Genomic DNA, 15,327 nt, shown 5'->3' on the forward strand with positions numbered 1-15,327 from the left:
AGACATTGTGGGGATAACATCTAACCTCTGAAATATTTCCTCTTGAGCTTTATGTGAGAAACAAATGCCTATTCTCTTTAAGCCACCACCAATTTGGGTCAACTTTGCACAGCCTAATCCATTCTCAATAATAAACTTATCTTTGCATTTCTCAGGGTGTCTCATAAGGTATCTCACCCATCAGAGATGCTCAATTAAACATTTGGTGAATTGAAATAAGATAGGTAAGGAAACCCTGTGAGAGGGTAAAGGATATTTAGTCAAAAGTAAATTCAGTAGAAGCTCAAAGAAGAGGAAAAGCTATTTTAAAAGGTTTGAACTTCTGGACAAACTTTCCTGGCATTTCCTAGCATACCAATTGGGAAATAGAGTCCCAAACCAGAGGCAGCACTCTGTCAGCCTATGGGTCTAATCAAACTCACAGATGGGTTTTGTTTGGCTTGCATTACACTTTTTTAAAAAAAATGTGAGTTAGTTGCCAACATTCACAAGTAGGAAGAGTTTACATGGAAATCCAGATTTCTGGCTTCTTTTGAAAAATCAAAAGACCTGGCAACTTAGGCCACATATTCTCATATGGTGACAAATTGGCTAGGACTATGGCATCCCCCCGTAGTCAGGACATGAGTTCATCAGCTCATGATGACAATGACATTGTCTCTCTGACATTGAAACTGTGTGTCAATTGCCATCTATATCACACTACTTGCTTTCTCGCTTGTAAAAACTTGGCCTGCTTCCATAAGTGACCCTACAAATAATTGAGATTGGGAGACTTACCCAAGATGATGATGAGACCCCTGTCTTATATATTGTTTTGTGGGGAAAGTCCTAGAGTGCAGGAGTTGAGCAGCAAGAATTAAAGAAATTGGGAGATACCAGTAGAGCAGTACTAGCAACAGGGAAATCTTAGGCAACACGAATTTTAATGGCAGAAGGCATTTATTTAAGCAGGTGTGATGACAGGCCAGTGATCTCAATAGACATATGACCATCATATTCTCTGCTGTTCTTTCAGACCCACCAAAAGATGAAGTGGCCCCCAGACCCCAGGTCTAATGTAAGAACCATATGCTATTGTGCTATTTTGAGCTCTACTCCTAGATCTTGATAGAATTCTTGACAACTTAAATGGTGATTGGTGCTTCTCCAAAGACTTGAAGATTGAGAGGCAAATAGATAGTCCATACGTCTGCCCCCACTTATCGTGGTTTCAGTAAGAAATGTGAAGATGGAAGATGAAATACAAGCAGAGACAAAATGAGGTTGTAAATCAAATACTATTTTGCTTCCCCTGCTCAGAAAAGCGTGTTGAGTGCTTCAGAGAGAAAGATAAAACTCACAGTGTGAGGAGGGAGGGAGGAGACTTGTATTGAGACAAAGGGAAAAGTTGTATTTTTGTGTTTCAGTTAATCTCTTGATGTTGGTGGGTGTAGAGCCCCAGATGTTAGAGCTAATGCAATATGCATTGGTCCATCACATTGGGAAATCTCTAGTCTCTGCAACAAGGAATTAATAAATCTAGTAATTGTGTCATGTCTGTAATACAGGCTAGGAAAAAAAAAAAATGTGTAAACCATTTGATAAATGTGCATGCCCAGATAGCATGTGTTTCTGAGGCCCTCCACAGGGATTCACCCAAAAGGTTGCCCAGGCATTCTTTTCTTCCACTGTGTCCTCTGTAGGAGGAGCTGGCACAAAACAGAACAGTTGTTTATTTAGTGTGGCATTGGCATCTAATTAATAGCATCCAAAATCGATTCTTTATGCTTTGTTTCTTATCAACACCCCTCCCCAGAACACGAGTTCTCTAAGGCAATTAGAAATAATCATGGGCTTGCCAAAATGCTCTTTTCGATTTTCTAAACATTATAACTAGAATATGCTTCAGTTTTAGCTCTTAAGAGGCTCTTTTTTATTTAAATAAAATGAACAACTAAGCAGTTGTCTGAAGCATCAGGACACTATATATGTATTCAGAATGACATATGCAATATGCTTTGTAAAACATTTCTGAATTTCCCTTTTAATTTTTCTGCAGCATGTTGAAGGGTATGAATTTAAAAATAATTGTGATCACATCATCGTCATTGATTCTTGTACCTCTTCAGTGTGCTAAATTCAACACAGAGGTATGGACGTGGGAGAAGTAAAAGGAAACTGAGAAGTAAAAATTTGCAAAGGATGTCTTTTAAGGACAGACTCATATTTACCATGATTACATCCATCTCTTTGCTGCTAGAAGATTTCCGTGCCATTTATGATGACAAGGTATATAGGCTTGCGTAAACCAATGAATAATAGGAAGCTATGTTCCCATGTGTACCCAAGGTGATTAATCTCTTCAGCCTGAGGACAAAATAATTTGAAGGTGCCACATGTCACAATTAACACAAGTGATTATTGATCACATTTACTTGGATGGACCCTTTGGTAGGACTGTCTCATGCCAGTCAGAAAACCACTATACTCACATCACTATAAATATACCTTGTGCCATCAATATGTTTTGGAAGCAAAATTCACCACCCACAGACTTTTGTAAATAAATGATTAACATTAGCTTCATTTCATCTCTTTCTGGACCCAAGAAGATTGGGTTACGGGTTGCCAAGAAGATTATGAACCCAAGAAGGCAAAGATTTTATTTTGTATGTCCACCTTGATGGATCTATTGGTTGTAGCTACTAGGGCACTGTGTTGAGGCTACTTGCAGCTGCAATGCCATGATTGATTAGTCGTATCTTCCACGGGTAAGGAAAACAGTACTGTGACACATTGTCTGAATGTTTACCAGCCTTGTTCTAAATCTTCACATTTTACTTTCTAGAGAATCTGCAGTTGACTCTAGGCTATTTTCTCAAGGTTCCCTTTGGTGTGCAACATCGCTTTGTAATTCAACAACACTTTCTCCTACAGTAAGATGGTGCGTAGAATTGTATCAGAAAGACTGACTCTCCTGGGTCAGAAACTTAATATTTCTGGGTAATTATTGTGCTTTATTCAAACAGCAAAAGATCAGCTGCTATAATAATGTGAAATGTTATACTTTCTAAGAAAAGTAAAAATGAATGAATGGATAGTGTGAGTCTAGAAAATAATTTTATCACTGCTGTTTAGGCCTGGTTAGAGCTAGAAAAAATGGCAGAAAAGTAAAGAAGCCAAGAAAGTGAGAGAGGAGTTGGCTGGACTTCACATGGGAAGTGACAAGGAAGTCAATAAGAGATTTGATTTTAAGAGTGAAGAGAAATCTTCCAATCGCAGTGACATGTTAAAGGAATAAACTAGATGCTGGAAAAGGTAGGATAGATATAATATGAGACGTTAAAGAAATGAAGTGATCAACATCCTAGCATAAGATATACAACTGTGATGGTTTTAAAACATGTCTGCAAATGTTTTGACACTTCCATTAAAAAGTAGAATAATGTTTCACCATTGAATAAAAACTGGTCATGGTTTAGAGACTTGCTTTCAGAGGCTAGCTCTCGAAAGGTGATATAGCTAATGCTAGCTCTCTCTCTCTCTCTCTCTCTCTCTTTCTTTTTCAGCATGTGCATTTGGAATCCTGAGCCACAAAGTAAGAAACTCAGCTACCCTGATGTTGCCATGTTAAAGAGACTATCTGGAAAAGCCACAAAAAGATAGAGAAAGATGCTAAAGGGACCTCTGCTGTTCTGGCCCCCATCTAATTGAGCCATCAGACAGCATCAACCATCGGATATATGAATGAACAAGCCTTCAGGTGATTCCAGTCCCACCTACAATCTGATTCAGCCATATAGAGACTCCAAATGAGAACCGCCTAGCTGAACCCAATCAACTCCAGGACCATGAGAGATAATAATGATAACAATACCAAGCATTATTATTGTTTTAAGCCACTAAATTTTGGGATCATTTGCTACACAGTTATAGATAACCATAACTATACCTTCTTCTCTTCATCAGGGATAGAAGTAGGACCTTTAAATGTTTTTACAATTCTAAAATATAGTAAGGAACCTAAGTTGAAGTTGAGGCTGATGTAGCTGGATAAGATTTGAGATATATTTTAGAGTTATATTATCCTCATGTTGTGCCTCTTTTCCTTCCTTCTTCTGAAAGCACAGACTTCTTTGGCATTGTCTCAGGAGGGGAGGAATGCTGTAGGACTAAAACCAGAAGATGTCTTGGCTTTGTTTCCCCACCTAAGCCTTTAGAAAATCACATGCATTTTGTAGAGGTGGAAGAAAGGAAGCAAGGTAACATGCAAGAAGAAGCAGAGTATCTTTGAAAAAAGTACAAGACAGGAGCAGGGAAACTCCCAGCCACCGCAACTGGAAGAATATTTTTATGGGCTGAAGTTGGAGTGGGAAGCATGAAGGGAAAGATCTGAGCATCGTGCAAACAGAGAGGGCTGTGTGCATCTCCCTGGCAGCAGACTAAGGAAGCAGTAAGTTTCCAGAGAAGAATAGTATGTCTGGAGAGTGGTATTCTGGGAGCTCTTGAGAGAGTGTCCTGTGTCCCAAACACAGCATGACATTGTTGACTGAGATTATTTTTCCTCTCATATGAGCAAAATAACTTTGCTGCAGAAAAAACTAGAAGTCAGCACCACTGACGGATCAATGAGGCACAAGCTGCAGTGACAAGGGGAGGTCCTACTTTGTGAGGCTTATGGGGCTATGGACCTCAATAAGAGGGAAAGGCAGGGCAGAAAAACTTGAAGAGGTTTAAATGTTCATATGAAACTTTCCCAAGGATGTTCAGAAATATTTATGAGAAATTTTTGAGGCACTGGAGTTTTTAAGTAATACACATTGAGAAAGATTACAGGGATGTCTTATATTTACTGTGGAAGTGAACTGTATTATCTTTAGAATGAGAAAGTCTGGGAAAACTCAGGTTCCAAATCAGTTCTTTGGAGTCCAGAATAAGCATTCTAAAATGATTCTGTGATCTAATTGGCAATAACTAAACCTCTGATAGACCACTGTGCAAATCTAATTCTATGATTCTTGGTAATTGAAAAATTAAGTTTACTCAGAAAGCTTCATTTCCTTCTATTTCTTAAACAATAATCTAAATAAACGCTGCCTTTTAAGATTAATCTCTTTTTCCCTCATGTGCCTATAGAAGTGTGATTGTTTCTCTGTAGTAGCAATTACCTTGTTCCAATCTGGGTTATTCTGTTATTTGTGGCAGTCTCCCCATGAGAATGTGAGCTCCTGAAAGGCAGTAACTTTGTCCTGTTCATTAAGGGACTCCCACAATTTCTCTTACAAAACTCTACATGTAATGTTTCATTTATTGAAAACATATTTATAGAACACCTGTGTTGTGCCCAGGACTGTGCTCAATAAATGGTTCAAGGAATTGAAAATAAAAAGCTTCTCATGTGAGGTAACAAAGCTATTAACACAGCTAAGAAATGTCTTCAACAATATATTTAAAAGAAAAAAGTAGTAATAAAAGTCCATCTGCTTTGTAAACAATTTATTTTGGACATTTTCCTCTATATCTGTAAGAGATATGGCCCCACATTAGCTGCACTAATGATACTTTTAATATAGTAATTATGTAATTAAAAAATTCTTCTATCATTTCAGAAATTTTGAGCAGGAGGAAAGATAGCTGCATGCTCTCAGTCTGCTATCTTCATCCCATTTCCCCAGAATAAATTCAAGAATACTGCCTGTGCCTGTCCATTTTATATTGCCATACAGGAATACCTGAGACTGGGTAATTTATAAAGAACTAACAGTTCTGAAGTCTGTACATGAAACGTGATGCCAACATCTGCTCAGCTTCTGGTGAGACCTCAGGGAGATTTCACTCATGGTAGAACGTAAAGCAGGACCGGGCACATCACGTGGTGAGAGAGAAAGCTAGGGAGTGATGTAAGGTGCCACACTTTTGAACAACCAGATCTCACGTGAACTCAGAGCAAAGACTCACTCATTACCATGGAGATGGCACCAAGACATTCATGAGGGATTTGCCCTCATGATCCAAACACTTCCCACCAGGCCCAACCTCCAACATTGGGAATTATATTTCAACATGAGATTTGAAGAGGACAAACATCCAAATTATATTATTATTTTTTAAGAATTATATTCCAGACACCAAATTAGAGTAAATATGTTGCATTATTTTTAAAGTCCTGGAGTCTGACTAAAATACTGTAAATGTGATGGTCAAAGAACAGAAATGGCTGACATTGGAAAATAACTTTGTCTGAATCTGGGACAACATGCATGCTATTGCCCAGAATAATTCAATAATTGCTTTCATAAAGTGAATAGTTAGCTCCTTTAAAATACATTGAGTATTAATTGAAAAGTCAACTAAGTTGAACAAGAAACCATTTGAAGGAGAAATCGTTTAATTGCACACAAGTTAGTTGCATCTGCAATTTGCATCTACAAAATTTTTTTCTGAATTTCAAACAGACAAAAATCAGAATCACTTTGAAAACTTTGGGATGTGAACTTCTCTATGATAAATAACAACACTTAAAAAAACTAATTAAAGCAATAATAGAAATAAGGAATACTATTTTAAAGCTAATTGGTTTGTTCTTATGATGGTTTCATCTTCTACTATTTCAAAAAAAGTCAAGCGGCAGTAAAAAATTCAAAATGTTATATGATTTTGTCTGGAAGGATAACAGTGCACTGGGGTCAAAGAATAAATTTTCAAAGGTGAACATGCTGGGCTAAAGTCTTACATGAGTTTACTTGCTCAGTAAAAATGGAGGAATCTTTCTTTTCTCCCTTTCCCCATTACCATTAACTCAGAAGAAAATAAAGACAAAATTCAAATCAGACTCTCTTTTGTCTCCATAAGTGAGACAGAAACTACAGATTTATGACTAGGACTAAGAGGTAGAATCACATGTTAAAGAATATTAATGATGGAACCCACTTTACAGTTTGAGTATCAGAATACTTGCAGTTAGACAGTGATTCACATATTTCTAAAGAAGAGAGTGGGAATGTGACCAAGTAATAAGTGGATGAAAAGGAGACCCGGACATACTTTTAGAAATTATGTATTTCAGAGGCCCCTAACCTGTGGTACATGGATTTTTAGTGGAAGCACTTCTAATGTCTGTGACTCCTTTGATTTTGAATGCAAAATTTTATAGATACATGTGCATATCTAACTTTCATCAGACTCACAAAGTTTTGGTCTCATAAAAAGTTTGAGTCACAAATGCAATTTAATCGTCTCATTTTACAGATTAAAAAACAGAGGCCCAGACAAAGGAAGTGACTACACTTAGTCCAAGCAGCACTGAGCAGCACAGTCATGAGTCATATGGGTACCTAGATCAGAACTCATCTAACTGTCTTTGGCCACTGTCCTTTGCCTCTACATAACCCCTGACAACACCAATTCCTAAAAGACATGCAATCTATTTTTCTCATCACCAAGGTTTCACTTCATATCATAGCAACATGAAGTAGGGATAAATTTAACTTAAACTGGGATAGGCCTTAATAATCTATATGTTTGTTGACATTAATGATCAATGATATCTATAAGAAATAATATGAAGTTTGTAGAAATCTGACAAATGACTGAGCTAAGATGGTTCTCAAGGAGCCATGGCCAGTTTATATTAAGACCATGTAAGTGTTTTGTGTTTTACTTTAAGCCATTATTTCATCCTAAAGATTTTCTTTACAGATCTATAAACATAAAACAATGCAAATTATACCATTTTACCCATATTTTAATGAAATATATGATACCCAAACATTAGATTTAAAAAGAAAATGAGTCCCAGAACCAGGGAGGGAATCAACTCTGAAATTGCACTGTCCATTTTCAGTCTATTTTACCTTGAAGGTTTTATATTAACATTACTGTTAATTTTTCTAATGCTGAAGAAATGCACTTGAAAAGTGCACCATCTGTGCTTTGTCTGATTAGCTGGTCAAAACAGAATGGATGTCAAATTCTGAGTCCCTTTATTTTTATGAAAATAAAAAGAGCTTCACTCCTAACAGCTTTATGAGTGAATCAATGAGAAGTCATCTACTGCATAATCTTCCCCTAGAAAGTGATAAATATTTACAGTATATAATGAAATTTCATGTCAAAAATTGATGGTATTTATTGTGTTTTAATAAAAGCAGACTGGAAAACATTAGTTTTATTAAACAAAAAACAGAATATTGTTTTAAAAATTGCCATTTTCATATTTGCTTTTCCTGTGGAGACCTTATATGCAAAGGCAGATTTTTAGCTAACTGTATTACTATGGAAATCAGCTCCAACTGAATAGAAATAGTACAAAATAATGAAAACACTAATACATCTTTACACATTGTATTATTCATCTATCAATTATTTTCCCTTTTGTGGGGCTCACTCTTCTAGGTTTGGCTGTTTAACAGTCATATTTTTCCCAATATTATTCTCAATTTCTTTTCTCAATCTTGATCCTAAAAATTTACTAAAAAAGAATATTTAAAAGGTCACATTGTCTTCTTGTGTAAATCAGAGAGATAATGCTGTTACTAGCCCATTTTCTAATTATTTAAGTAAATGTTAGGAGGAGCATTTGTTTTCTCATATGAAAAGCTTTTCACAAACAGGTCAAATCTGTTATAGGTGGCAGAAACACAGATTTTCTTTCATGACCTTGCTAGATCCTCTGACTCCTGAAGAAATTAGTTCAAAGGGTCATCTCTTCAGATTTTGATATTTAGAAGCTAGTAATTCTCCTACAGTGGAAAAAACTCTCAGAGATTGATCTGGAGAATGTAATCATTCCTACAGCCCATAATGAAAATGCCATTAAAGATGACTCTATGTTCAAGATTATAACTCAAATGCTTACCAGTCTCTAGTATAAAATAATAGAGATCATTAGTGACCATAGTAAACCAAAAAGTGCAGACCCACATAGATGCTAAGATTCACACTTTAAAACAATAGTGTGCAGGCCAGAAAAATCACACATCTGAGTGTTAAATTCAGCCAGTGGTTACCAGATTTTGGTGCTGAAACTACACAGTAATATGTCAAAGGCACTGATTTTATCCTTTCCCCTTTTTTGCTCATCCATTAGTCTACTTCTTGTAGTTTGATGTATTTCTCCTTATCAATGCTTTGCTGGTTGTTATGATTAATCCTTTACTGAGGTTTTTTTCCTAAATAGATGAATTATGGTTCAAAAATGAAGAGAAAATATAAAATGATACACAATGAAAAGCCTTACTTCCACCCCTGCCTCAATCTGTCCATTTCTCATTCTGATTCCCATGCTCTGAAAGATAACTTCTGTTACTGATTTATGAGTTTTCACCAGTGTTATTCTATTTGTTGAAAGCAAAACAAATATATCCACAAACACACACATATTCTTATGCCTCCCATTATAAATAACACATTGCATACTATATATACATTTTTTTTCTTCTTAAAGTCAGTCATTTGAAAAACACTTCTGATATGGTTTGGATTTGTGCCTCTATCCAAATCTCATGTCAAATTGTAATCCCCAGTGTCAGAAGTGGTGTCTGGTGGGAGGTGATTTAACCATGGGGGCAGATTTCCTCTTTGATGCTGTTGTCATGATAGTGAGGGAGTTACTGGAAGATCTGGTTGTTTAAAAGTGTATAGAACCTCCCCCTACTCTCTATTCCTCCTGCTCTGGTCATGTAGGTCATGCCTGCTCTTCTCTTCTCCTTCTGCCAGATTGTAAGTTTTCTGAGACCTACCCAGGCATGCATTCAGTACAGCCTGTAGGACTGTGAGCCAGTAAACCTCCTTTCTCCATAAATTATCTAGTCTCAGGTATTTCTTTATAAAAATGTGAGAACAGACTAATACAACTTCTTACTTAAAAATAAATACATGAATAGGTTTTCTTCTAGGGTTTTTATGGTTTTACATCTGACATTTAAGTCTTTAATCCATCTTGAGTTAATTTTTGTATAAGGTGTAAGGAAGGGATCCAGTTTCAGCTTCCTGCATATGGCTAGCCAGTTTTCCCAACACCATTTATTAAATAGGGAATCCTTTCCCCATTACTTGTTTTTGTCAGGTTTGTCAAAGATCAGATGGTTGTAGATGTGTGGCATTATTTCTGATGCCTCTATTCTGTTCCATTGGTCTACATATCTGTTTTGGTACCAGTACCATTCTGTTTTTGTTACTGTAGCATTGTAGCATAGTTTGAAGTCAGGTAGCATGATGCCTCCAGGTTTGTTCTTTTTGCTTAGGATTCTCTTGGCTATGTGGGCTCTTTTTCGGTTCCATATGACAGTGTGGCAATTCCTCAAAGATCTAGAACTAGAAATATCATTTGACCCACCAATCCCATTACTGGGTATATACCCAAAGGATTATAAATCATTCTACTATAAGGACACATGCACAGGTATGTTTATTATGGAACTGTTCACAATAGCAAAGACTTGGAACCAACCCAAATGCCCATCAATGACAGACTGGATAAAGAAAATGTGGCACATATACACCATGGAATACTATGCAGCCATAAAAAGTATGAGTTCATGTCCTTTGCAGGGACATGGATGACTGGAAACTATCATTCTCAGCAAACTAACACAAGAACAAAAAACCAGACACCGCATATTCTCACTCACAGGTGGGAGCTGAACAATGAGAACACATGGACACAGGGAGGGGGACATCACACACTGGGGTCTGTGGGGGGTGGGGGGCTAGGGGAGAGATAGCATTAGGAGAAAACACTAATGTAGATGACGGGTTGATGGGTGCAGCAAACCACCATGGCATGTGTATACCTATGTAACAAACCTGAACGTTCTTCACATGTACCCCAGAACTTGAAGTATAGATAAATAAATAAATAAAATACATAAATATATAAGTTATATAAATACACACACAGTGTATATCTACACTGGTGTCATATATATATATATTTTTTACATAGTGTTTTCTTATTCATTTGTACAGCAGCATATTTCTTTGTAAGGATATATAGTACAATGTATTTGACTCTTCCAATAATGGTTTTCTAGCATTTTCTATTATAAACACCACTGCATGCATTATTTTGCACTGCTACAAGTAAGTCCACGAGATAAATAGCATAAATGAGTTGGCTAGATCAAAGGGTAAATTTATTTATAATTTTGAAAAATATTGTCAAATTATCTTTAGAAATTATATTAGTTTGAATCATTATCCAGTCCTACTGCTTTGGAGATGAAGGAGCTATGAAACTTATGTTATTTTTGCTAACATTAGCTAAAAAATGATATTGTACTGTAGTTCAAATGTATATTTTGAATGTAATAAGTGAGATTAATCATTGCAATGCTTAATACTTAGTGTCAACTTGATTGGATTGAAGGATAAAAAGTATTGATCCTGGGTGTTTCTGTGAGGGTGTTGCCAAAGGAGATTAACATTTGAGTCAGTGGGCTGGGAAAGGCAGACCCACCCTTAACCTGGGTAGGTACAGTCTAATCAGCTGCCAGTGCAGCTAGAATATAAGCAGGCAGAAACATTTGAAAGGAGACTGGCCTAGCCTCCCAGCCCACTTCTTTCTCCATAAGATGCTTCGTGCCCTGGAACATCGAACTCTAAGTTCTTCAGTTTGGGAACTTGGACTGGCTCTCCTTGCTCCTCAGCCTGCAGACGGCCTATTGCGAGACCTTGTGATTGTGTGAGTTCATATTTAATAAACTCCCATATATATATATATATATATTCCATTAGTTCTGACCCTCTAGAGAACCCTGACTAATACAATCATCTTCTCATGTGTTTCAAAGCCACTTATATTTTTCTTTTACATAAAATATCTATGCATATCATTTGCTCATTTTTATAAAGTTATTAATCTTGTTTTCAATTTCTAATTTATTATGAATTAAGGGTGTTCACTCTTTGTACAATCAGACATAAATATGTCTCACTTTGTTGTTTGTTTTAATTGTTGCTGAGTGGTTTCATTTTTTATGAATAGGTTTTTTTTTTATGCAGTTGAATTTATCAACCTTTTCCTTTATGAGTTCTCAGATCTTTTTCACTCTAAGGTTATAATGAAATTAATGTTTTCTTCTAGCATTTTTATTATTTCATATTTTTACATCTAAACCTTTGATTCTTTTTGGATTTACTATAGTGTACAATATGAGAAATGGATCTAACTTTAAGGCAGTGTTCACCTATGTCTCACAGATTTAATATGCCATCTTTATTATATAATGTACTTGCATATGTGCTGTGATCTATTTACTGAATTCTCTTCAATTGATTTGTTTTTCTGTTTACTCATAAATATCATAGTGCTGTAATGATGTTTTCATATATGGTAGGGCTTAGTGCACTCCCAGTGCTCTTCCTTATTAGCTTTCTTTGAATATTTTGGTTTTATTTTTTCCATATGAATTTTATGACATTTTCTAGCTTTATTTTTATATCATCTTAAAATATTTATATCTGTACTGGGATTATAAAAAATTTGTTAATTAACATGGGACAAATGAATATATTTAAGACGTAAAGTATCCTATCAAAAACGTAATTTCTCTTTCCATTTTTCAAGCCTTTTTGTGTGTCCTTCAGGAGCTTTTTAATATGTACTTCATGTATATTTTGCACACTTCTTCTGAGATTTATTTTTAATTTTATATTAATTAATGTTTCTTTGGTAAGGTGTTTTCTTTTTAAATACATTATATCTGGTTTTTTTAAATGCATAAGAAAACAATTTATTTTCACAGTAAGTAAAATGTGACTTTGGAGCTGATATACACACAGACAGAAATGATGTACATATACACGTTCATTTTAAAGAAACTTATATTTATTTTTATGTTTTTTTAATCTAAAATGAATAATGAACTTTGTCAAATGACTTTTCAGGAGCTTAGATATGATTCTATTATTTTTCTCCTTCAATTCATCAAATACATGAATTACATTAATAGATGTCCTTATATGGAACCATCCTTGCATTTCTGGAATTGAATCCAGTTGCTTTTCGGTGTATTTTAAAGTTTAATTGTTACTGAAATCTATTTGCTAATATTTTATTTAGAATTTTTGCCTTGATATACATAAGTGTGTATCTTTAATATTCTTTTGTGTGCAGTATTTTGATAGATTTTTGCATAGGTGTTACATTCATTGCAAAATTTCATTTGGAAATGTTTTTCTTTTGCTAATCCACTAGGAACATTTAAATAGCATTAAATTATCTACTCATTAAGGTTTCGTAGAATTCCTTTGTGAAACTATCTGTTCCTGAAGTTTTGTGGGAGTTGGCTAATTCTCGTATGGAATTAGTCTGTTTGAATTTTCTACTTCATCTGAGGTAAGTTTTGGAATATTTTTTATTCCTAGAAAATAACACATTTCATTCAGGTTTTCAAATTTATTCGATATTACAGCAAAATTATTTTACTGAGCTCTAAATTACCTCTATTTCTGTGAATATTTCCCCATTAATTAATATTTCTTACTTTTGCTATTAAATGCTCTCTCTCTTTCTCTTGATGAGATTAACAGTATATTAGTTTTTTAAAGAAATAGAAACTTATAAATCAAACTTAAATACATTTTAAAAATAAAAACGTAAATAAAATTTAACATTATTCTGTTTTCTAGTCCATTAATTCATATTGTCATAGTACCATGTAGCAAACAACCACAAAATCTCAGTGGCATTGGCTCACTCTTGAACTTCCACATTTGCTGGGGCAGTTTCTCTCCCGACTTTGGTGGCTGAAGCAGTTCCTTTTTATGCTGAATTGGCTTGTGTGGCTCTCCTCTAGGTGTTTCTCATCCTCCTCCTAGGACTAGCAGGCTAGTTTAGGAGTGTTATTCCCACGGCAATGGTAACAGCACAAGAGGGCTTCCTCAACTACTCAAGCACATTGTAAGCCTCTACTTGTATCACATCTGCTGGCATCCCGTTGCCAAAGGAATCCGCATGGCTGAGCCCAAACCAGAGGTAGAAGACATACACAAAAAGAACTGAAAAAGTGGGAACGGTATTCATACGCCAAATTTTCTCTCCTTCAGTTTATTTCATTTACCATTTTCTAACTTTTTGAGTTGAATATCTATTCATGACAAGGATTTTAAGATTATAAATTTTCTTCTAAACACTGTTTTATCTACATCCTATAGATTCTAAAATGTCTTTATTACACTTTTTCCTATATATGACGCAATTTTTATTTTCTATTTTCTCTTCAACCTAGATTTTAAGACAATCTTTTTACAAATTTCAGGAAAAGGAAGCTTTTTCTTTATTTGAGATGGAGTCTCACTCTGTCACTCAGGCTGGAGTGCATTGGCACAATCTCAGCTCACTGCAACCTCCACCTCCCGGGCTCAAGCAATCCTCCTGCCTCAGCCTCCTGATTAGCTGGGATTATAGGCTCCCACCACCATGCCTGGCTCATTTTTTTATTTTTAGTAGAGATGGGGTTTCACCAATTGGCCAGGCTGGTCTCAGACTCCTCACCTCAAGTGATCCATGCACCTCAGCCTCCCAAAGTGCTGGGATTACAGGTGTGAGTCACCACACCCTAGTTTTTGTCTAGTTTTATTATTATATGGTCATTAGAGAAGCTTGCACCTATGATTCTTATTTATTTTTAATTCAGAATGGATTAAGGATTTTCTGGTGGTCTAATATACCATCAATTTTCCCAAATATTCCAAAGTTTATTCAAAATTAATAAGGCACAGAATTGCCTTATCAATTAGCTCTACTTTATTATTTATGTTATTTTGATATTCTGTATACTTAATAGTTTTCATCTACTTGATCTGACATGGACCCAGAAAGGTGCAATAACACCTCTCATTACTGTTTTCATGTCTATTTCAGCCTCTATCACCTGTCTTTTATGTTTTATGAATGTTTGGCACATTTATGCTTTATGAATGTAACTGTAATATGTCCATTGTGAACACCTGCTATTAGCTTTCTTTTTTTCTTTTTTAATGCTTGTTGGCTGGAGACCTTTGTTTATTTTTGTTTGTCTTTTCTGGTATATACTTTTACATTCTTTGATTTTCAGTCTTACCGAAGTACTTTGTTTTAGGTAAGTCTATGCCATAGAGTATAGAATTGGGTTCACTATAACCCATCCTGAAATTTTTTTTTCTTTTGAAAGCTAAGTTAAGCCTTTTAATAGGTTATTTACTGATACAAAAATTTACTGATACAAAAACAGTGTTTTTTATTTCTTACATAATATTATTTGTATTGCATTTTCTTTGTGGTTTTAAAAATAGCATTGCATTATAAGTTTTGTTTTCTTTGCTTCTTATTGTTTATCAGCTAATGAAGTTATGTGTATTTTT

Source organism: Hylobates moloch, unplaced genomic scaffold, assembly GCF_009828535.3.
Source record: "Hylobates moloch isolate HMO894 unplaced genomic scaffold, HMol_V3 SCAFFOLD_22, whole genome shotgun sequence".
Classification (NCBI taxonomy): Eukaryota; Metazoa; Chordata; class Mammalia; order Primates; family Hylobatidae; genus Hylobates; species Hylobates moloch.